Genomic DNA, 8,137 nt, shown 5'->3' on the forward strand with positions numbered 1-8,137 from the left:
TTCAATACTACTTTTCTACATAGTTGCCATTTAAATTAAGGCACTTATCGTAGCGATGGACGAGCTTGGAAATTCCTTCGTCGCAAAATTCGGCCGCCTGCGCCTTCAACCACGTGGTTACCTCTTCTTGAAGCTGTGCGTCGTCATCAAAACGCTGCATAGCCAACCACTTCTTCATTGCTGGGAATAAGTGGAAGTCGCTCGGTGGCAGGTCGGGACTGTACGGCGGATGAGGAAACAACTCCCACTTAAAAGATTCGAGAACTTCACGAGTGGAATTTGCCGTGTGGGCCCGGGCGTTGACGTGAATCAGCAAGATCTTTGAGCCCAACTTTCCGCTGCGCTTGTTTTGTATTGCTCTTCTTAGGTTGTGCAAAGTTTGGCAATACCTTTGAGAGTTTATTGTAGTGCCTCATTCCAGGGAATCCACAAAAATCGTATTTCTACCGGGTTACTGATTAACCACGTGGTTGAAGGCGCAGGGGGCCGAATTTTACGACGAAGGAATTTCCAAGCTCGTCCATCGCTACGATAAGTACCTTAATTTAAATGGCAACTATGTAGAAAAGTAGTATTTAAGTGTGGCTTTCATCTGTATATAATAAAAAAAATTTCCAATACTTTATTTATTTTTAATTCCAAAACGTAATGTACTTTGTGGATAGCCCTCGTATATGATAATGCCATTTGCCTATTGCCAGCCATTATAATCTGTATTCTAGAAACAATTAAAAGTCCGATAAAAGTTTTGGGGTTTCCAGCAGGGCGACCTTGACGAAAATGCGTAACATTTCGGTGATTGTCATTCTCGTCCTCTTCTGGTGATTAGTTACGCCTGGCGGCAAACCACAGACCTTCATAGAGATTCAACTCGCCGGGAAAACAAGAATACCAAATTAAGTATCGATGGATTTCTTCCAGCATCTCAAGAAACCGTGAAAGTTTCTTTTGGAGAAATGATAAAAAATTTCATTTGACCAACATTCGGAATGTGCATAAATCGGTACTCAGGGAAATTGAGGCCTTTATGGAAACTAGATATAGCAGCGTATCTTAATACACAGATCTTTGTATAATTCAGTTCAAGCCCTACGTTTTTGTGATTCCTAAGCGAAACATCAGACTAGCAGTCTCCTTTCAATAGAAACCAATAATATACCAATAAACGTTTTTTCTCCACGTATCGTCTTCCGTTTATATACAAGACTTTTTTTTTTGTTTCTGATACAGTTCCATTTCTGGATGCTCTAGTAACTCCATAACGACCAACTCTTTAAAGAATCGATTCCCATGCATCAAACAGCTTCGCACTGTGTTAGAAGCCAGTTGGAAGTCGCTAAGTGTTCTCACTATCAAACACTGTATGAGTATAGTCTGCACTCAATTATAAGAAAAGCTATTTTTTGACGCACCTGGTTGTGTGTGACATCATATCTCCTCAAATATGTGCTGTACGGTTTTATAATTTTGCAGGTACATTCAGTGGTATATGTGGACACTGTCCGCAGAATATGTTGCAAATAACGTTAGTAGTAAAAAAGTGATAAATTGGAACATTATGCTTGATGGAGAAGTTTTACTTCATGAACAGTGAAAATGCAGGAAGCGATAAACTCTTTTTCTTTCATTATTTTGTAGGTGATATCGGGGAAAAAAAGATTCGAAAAGATCTGAAATTATGTGTAGTTTTCTCTCGAAGTCGCTAAATGCTTTATTTCTCAAATATTGTATGAATATAGTCTCGGTAATTTGTGCTCTACCTCAAGAAATGTACAACGTGATTTAGCTGCCCCACCCTTAGGTTTTATGCAACTTGGAATGCATTCAAAAACCGCTCGTGAGGTTATCATATTCTCTCACTTGCTACAGACAAACTACTAGCGCTACAGTAAAAAATGAGTAGGACCTACTTGTACGAAATTGAATTTAGGTACATGTTGCACTGTGATACTTCTGCACTGAAGGCCACAGTTTTCATGCTGTTCACAGAAAACTTGTTCGAAGGTTGCTTTTGCACGTTTTTGTTGAATAATTCGAAAATTACAGCCTGTAGTTAAAATTATGCCAGTACACAATTTAACTACATTAAATTTCACACAAATAGATGGTTTTCATTTTTTTTCTTTAGGACTAAATGTTTGGACAAGTGAGCGAGCACAGCACTCCGTCTTCAGGCCACAAGTGGCTCATCGAGACCATCCGACCGTCGTATCATCCTCAGTTGAGGATGCAAAGAGGAGGGGCATGTGGTCAGCACACCGCTCTCCCGGTCGTTACGATGGTTTTCTTCGACCGGAGCCGCTACTATTTGGTCGAGTAGCTCCTCAGTTTACATCATGACGCTGAGTGCACCCCGAAAAATGGCAACAGCACATGGCGGCCCCGGTGGTCACCCATCCAAGTGCCGGCCACGCCCGACAGCGCTTAACTTCGGTGATCTGACGGGAACCGATGTATCCACTGCGGCAAGGCCGTTGTCACAAGTGAGTGAGAGAATATGAAAATGTTTTGCATAGTATTTGAAGGTGTTGTGGATTGCATAAAACCCAGCAATAGGGGCCACTGAATCACCCTCTACGTAGTTTCTAACTTACAAGGGCTTGCTGAAAATTAACGCCTCTGAGTTTCTTATGTGAAAACTTAAAACATTTTAAATAAAATAAATGTTATTAACATTCTGTATCTTATACCTGGCTTATTATTTTACACCTTTGACACAAGATGGTATCTCTAATTGAATAAATTGTGCCGTATTTTGAATTTTTAAATTTAGTCAATGGTCGATGATGATATGAAAGACTGAAAATCAAATTTTTGTTGTTCCTGGAAGCCTGCAACTAGGATGATGTTTAGCCAATTAGATATATAGCGGGATTTACTTCATTAGTGCGATAGGCCCACGGCAGAAGAGGCAAAAAAAAAAAAAAAAAAGAAAAACGAAAGAACGGGAGATGAGAAGGGATGAAAGAATATTCGTTGAGAGTTCTCCGTACCACACTGCAATCTCCTCGGGCGGGAATCGCGCCGCATCTGGAAACGACGCGCTGAGCAACTTGGAATGCTTTCCCCTCTCTGCAGAGAGTTTGTTGTGTCCAGCTGGCGAGTGCGTGTCGCCGCTGCCTTTCAGCGCAATTGGTCGTTAACGGAAGCAACTCTCAGCGGGGCGACTGACGTCGCCAAGGGAGCAAAATGGAGGCGCCATCGTCTGTGTCGTGACGCCATTTGCAGATCCGCTTACTCGTTGGGCTGGTAATAGCGCCAACGGCTTCTCACCAAAAGGCACCAACCGGATCGCCGGAGATGGCGAAACGGTGCTTGTTGCTTCCTCTGAGTGAAAGTACATGTTACGGAGCTATTGCAGAGTCGGCGAAAGAAGATGGAGGCGATGTTGCCAGCTTTAAACTGCTAAGTGCGAACGGTTGCAGGCGACAACAATAGTCGTGTACGGAGCTGCGACAGCACTCAGGCGTTCCCATACTGATGTAAACAAAATCGCGTTACGTGTTTGGCTGAGGTAGACGCACAAAGCAGCCGCGCCAAGCCCACTGCAACTGTTAGGAATCCTCCTTTGCCGTCCCTTCCGTAGCTTGTATAACATTTATGTCATACGTAGCTATACGAACACAAGTGGGAAATTGTATCAGCTATTAAATCACTGAGGAAGTAAAGACTCAACCTGAAATTCTTCACCAAAGAAGACAAAGTAAATAGTCCAGAATTCAAATCAGTAATGGCTGCCAGCATGAGTAACTTAGAAGTAGATACTCTCAGTATAGCGAGGCAGCTTAAGTTACCTGGTTCTCTTTGTATACATATCAGCTTCCTCAGCTAAGCTGATACAACAGGCCCATACCGAGCAATCATATTCAACCGCTCACTGGACAAACTATCCATACCTGAATACTGCAAAGTTGCACAGGTCACACCAATGCACAAGAAAGGAAATAGGAGTAATGCGCTGAATTACAGATGTGTGTCACTGGCGTCGATGTCCACAGCTCGTGGTCTAGTGACTAGAGTTGTTGCCTCTGGATCACGGGGTCCCGAGTTCGATTCCCGGCCGGGTTGGTGATTTTCTCTGCCTGGGGGACTGGGTGTTTGTGCTGTCCTCATCATTTCATCGTCGCATTATCATCATCATTCCTTTCAGTGGCTAGATTGGATTGAGAAGATATTGGACTGCATATAAATTGGGACTTAGTACGGGCGCTGATGACCCCGCAGTTGAGCACCCAACAAATCAAACATCATCATCATCATCACTACCACTACCACCACCACCACCACCACCACCACCACCACTACCACTGGCGTCGATTTGCACTTCGGTTTTAGGACATGTGCCATGTTCTAACATCAATAATCGCCTGAAAGTACATGAACCATTGACAAAGAGCCAGCACTGATTTAGGGAAAGCCGCTCTTCTGGAGCAGAACTAGTTATGTTATTCACACAGAAGTAATGGATCCTTTCGACAGTGGATCTCAAGTCGGTTCCATATCTATAGATTTCCAAAACGCTTTTGACACAGTTCGTCACAAGCGACTTCTAGTCAAACTGCGTGCGTATGGAGTGTCATCTCTGCTGCGCAACTGTATTAACCGTATTTCTCATTTTCTGTCAGAAAGGTGGCAGTACGTAGTCATCGTAGTCATTGAGTAAAGCGGAAATGACATCTGGCGTTCCCTAAAGAAGTGTTGTAGCCTCTCTACTGCTCCTAACCTATGTGAACTATTTGGGCTACAATCTGAACATCCTTCTCACACTCTTTGAAAATTATGCTTTCATTTGCCTTCTAGTCAAATCATCAGAAGATGGAAACCAATTGTAAAATGAGTAGACAAGCTGTTTCTATGGTGCGAAAAGTGGCAATTGACTCTAAATTATGAAATGTTTGAGATAATCCACGTGAGTACTAAAACGAATCCGTTAAACTTCAGTTAACGATAAATCACAAAAATCCAACACAAATTTTTCAATGTTAATATTTACATATTTTACATTTGTTTACAACTGCTGCCGACAGCCTTGTTGGAATCTGTCAGGTAATTTTGTGGGCCGCGCGGTTTGAGGCGTCATGTCACGGACTGCGCGGCCCCTCCCGCCGGAGGTTCGAGTCCTCCCTCGGGCAGGGGTGTGTGTGTTGTTTGTAGCATAATTTACATTCAGTAGTGCGTAAGTCTAGGGACCGCTGACCTAAGCAGTTTGGTCCCTTAGAAATTCACACACATTTGAACATTTTTAATTTTTTGAAGATATCGAAAAAGACTACGTTACATTGGCGGAACTGTTAGAAGATGAGACAGGTCTATTAAAGAGACCGCCTACACTAAGCTTGACTGATCTCTTCTATAGTTTTATTGCGGGATGTAAGATCCGCATCGGATAGTATTAACGGAGTACATCGAGAAAGTTCAAAGAAGTGCCAACCGTTTTTTATTATCGCGAAATAAGGAAGAGAGTGACGCGTATATGATATCAGAGTTAGGGTAGCCATCATTAAAAAGAAAAGGCATTTTTCGACGCGGCGGGGTCTCCTAACGAAATTTCGATTACCACCTTTCTCCTCCGAATATGAAAATACTCTATTGGCGCTCACTTACATAGGGAGAAATGATCATCGTAATAAAATAAGATAAATCAGAGCTTCCACGGAAACATGTAAACGTTCGTTTTTCCCACACGCTGTTCGAGAGTGGAACGCTAGAGAAATAGTGTGAAGATGGTTCGATGAACCCTCTGCCAGGCACTTAATTTGGAATTGCAGAGTAGTCATGTAAATGTAGATGGACCAGATGAAATAATAGGTATACTTATGAAGCTCCGTACACCATAAATTACACTGACGGAAAAAATCACATCAAGAAAGCCAGAGTTGATAGGCGTGTTTCTACATCCGAAAGGTGATGTCTCTCATTTCATGCTAGTAGCGTAAGAGTGTGTAATGGTGCTTGAATTACGCAACCATTACGGCACCTCACCTGAACCTCTCGATACCAGCAATATTCTACTGTGTTTCTGTAAAGTAGTTAACATATTTCTGAGACAACATTCAGATTTGATTTCATTAATGTAGAGATATTTTGATACATCGATATGTTTACATTGCAATGATATTATTCTTACGTGTATTCTTTCTTTTGTCACTATGATCTTTGACTTACTTGTAACTTTTGATTTTTGGGCGCGTAAGCAATTATTAGTTAGAGAGTCGGACCTTGAAAAGGTCAAGTCTTGTACGTTATGTTGGAAAGAAGCATATTCTAGTAAGCTTATAAAATGTGAACTTTAACAGTGAGGAAGATGTTCTCAAGTATGTTTTGTATTGTGAAGTGATGTTTTTTGTGTTACGTGATACTGCAACAAAAGCAATAAAAAAGAAGTGTAACTTAAATTCGGAGGGCTGATTATTTTTTTTATATCACCGTTGTGCTAACTTTGAAAGGTTTAATCTTCAAGAATGATTTGTGAAGCGCATCTACAAAACTTTTGAATATAGCAGAATAAAACCTAGGCCTCTTTGCATCCGAGATTGGAATCATCACCACCTAGATTTTCGATGGTTGAGCCATGATTTTACAACGAGACCAGCGTGGGAAACACAAAAAGATGAGTGCCTAGTTTATTCATTATTGCATGAACTGACTTTGTTGTGGCCCGAAAATGCAATATTTAGCAGCGTGAGCAATACCACAATCATTATTAAATTTTGTCCTTTGTTGTGGTAGGGTTGTTAGAAGTGGCGCTAGCAACGCCATTGGTGTTGAACCCTGCCTAGACGTCAAATATGTGGGGTGTAGGATACCTGCCGTCTCGGATCGCTAGACAACATTCAAACAAATCCTATTAATGAGTTTTATTACGAAATGAACAATGAGAATACTTTGACAATAACACAGAAGTGTCGTAAGCAAAGGGCGACATGCAAATAAACGATGTTCTTCAGTGTATATAATTCCTAAGTCGCTGGTCTTGAAGTGCCTAATCTTGACGCTGCTGTAGAAGTGCGCAGCGACCAGTTCTCTTCACATATGTTCTCTTCGCATAGAGGCCGCTGCTGTTGCGTTGTCCTAGAGAGGGGGCGGTCAGCGTGCAACTGGCTATCTTCTTCACAGCCTTCTCCTCTCTTTCGTTTGCGACTGGAGTTCCGGCGCTTGACTTTACGCCGTAACAATTATCAACACCTCGCCGAGTTTGAATAAGGTCGTGTAATAGGACTACTGCGATATTGCAGAAAGGCATGCCAAGAGTGTAGCTACTGTACATGATTGCTGGTACCGGTGGTCACGAGAATGTACAGTCGGAAGAAGATTGATCTCCGGAGGGCCACGTGGCACTACCGAGCGGGTAGATCATCGTGTTCGGCGTATGGCTCAGGGGCATTGTACGCCATCTGTGGCAACAAAAATGGTTCAAATGGCTCTGAGCACTATGGGACTTAACATCTTTGGTCATCAGTCCCCTAGAACTTAGAACTACTTAAACCTAACTAACCTAAGGACATCACACAACACCCAGTCATCACGAGGCAGAGAAAATCCCTGACCCCGCCGGGAATCGAACTCGGGAACCTGTGGCAACAATCCGAGTGCCAGTTGGCACCACAGTGACACAACGAACTGTTACAAGTCGTAATTAAAACTTACGGGCTAAGAGGCCGTGGTCCAATAGTGGAAATACTTCTCCCTGACGTTTCGTTGCCAGCTGCGGGCAACATCAACTGAGGTGAGTCTCAGATGATGTTGCCTGCAGCTGGCAACGAAACGTCAGGGAGAAGTATTTCTACTATTGGGCCACGGCCTCTTAGCCCGGAAGTTTTAATTACTGAAGACGCCGGCCGTGAAAGCCTACACTCTATGATGTTACAAGTCGGTTATGTCAAGTATAGCTCCGAGCCGAACGCCCTGTAGCGTGCATTCCACCGACCTCAAACTACCGCCATTTACCACTTCAGTGATGTCAAGCGAGAGCTCACTAGAGGGCAGGGTGGAAGTCTGTTGTGTTTTCTGATGAAAGCTGGTTCTGCCTCGGTGCCAGTGATGGCCGCGTGTTGGTTAGGAGGATGTCAGTTGAGGCCCTCAACCAACCTGGCTGCGTGTTAAATAAACCTGTACGTCAACCTGGTGATTGGACCTG

General features: G+C 43.0%; 1 pseudogene; it reads right to left on the bottom strand.

The window, feature by feature from the left end:
* Positions 1-2,361: 2,361 nt before the first annotated feature.
* On the bottom strand, positions 2,362-2,479 carry LOC124614224 (annotated as a pseudogene).
* Positions 2,480-8,137: the final 5,658 nt, after the last annotated feature.

Source organism: Schistocerca americana, chromosome 4 (assembly GCF_021461395.2).
Source record: "Schistocerca americana isolate TAMUIC-IGC-003095 chromosome 4, iqSchAmer2.1, whole genome shotgun sequence".
Classification (NCBI taxonomy): Eukaryota; Metazoa; Arthropoda; class Insecta; order Orthoptera; family Acrididae; genus Schistocerca; species Schistocerca americana.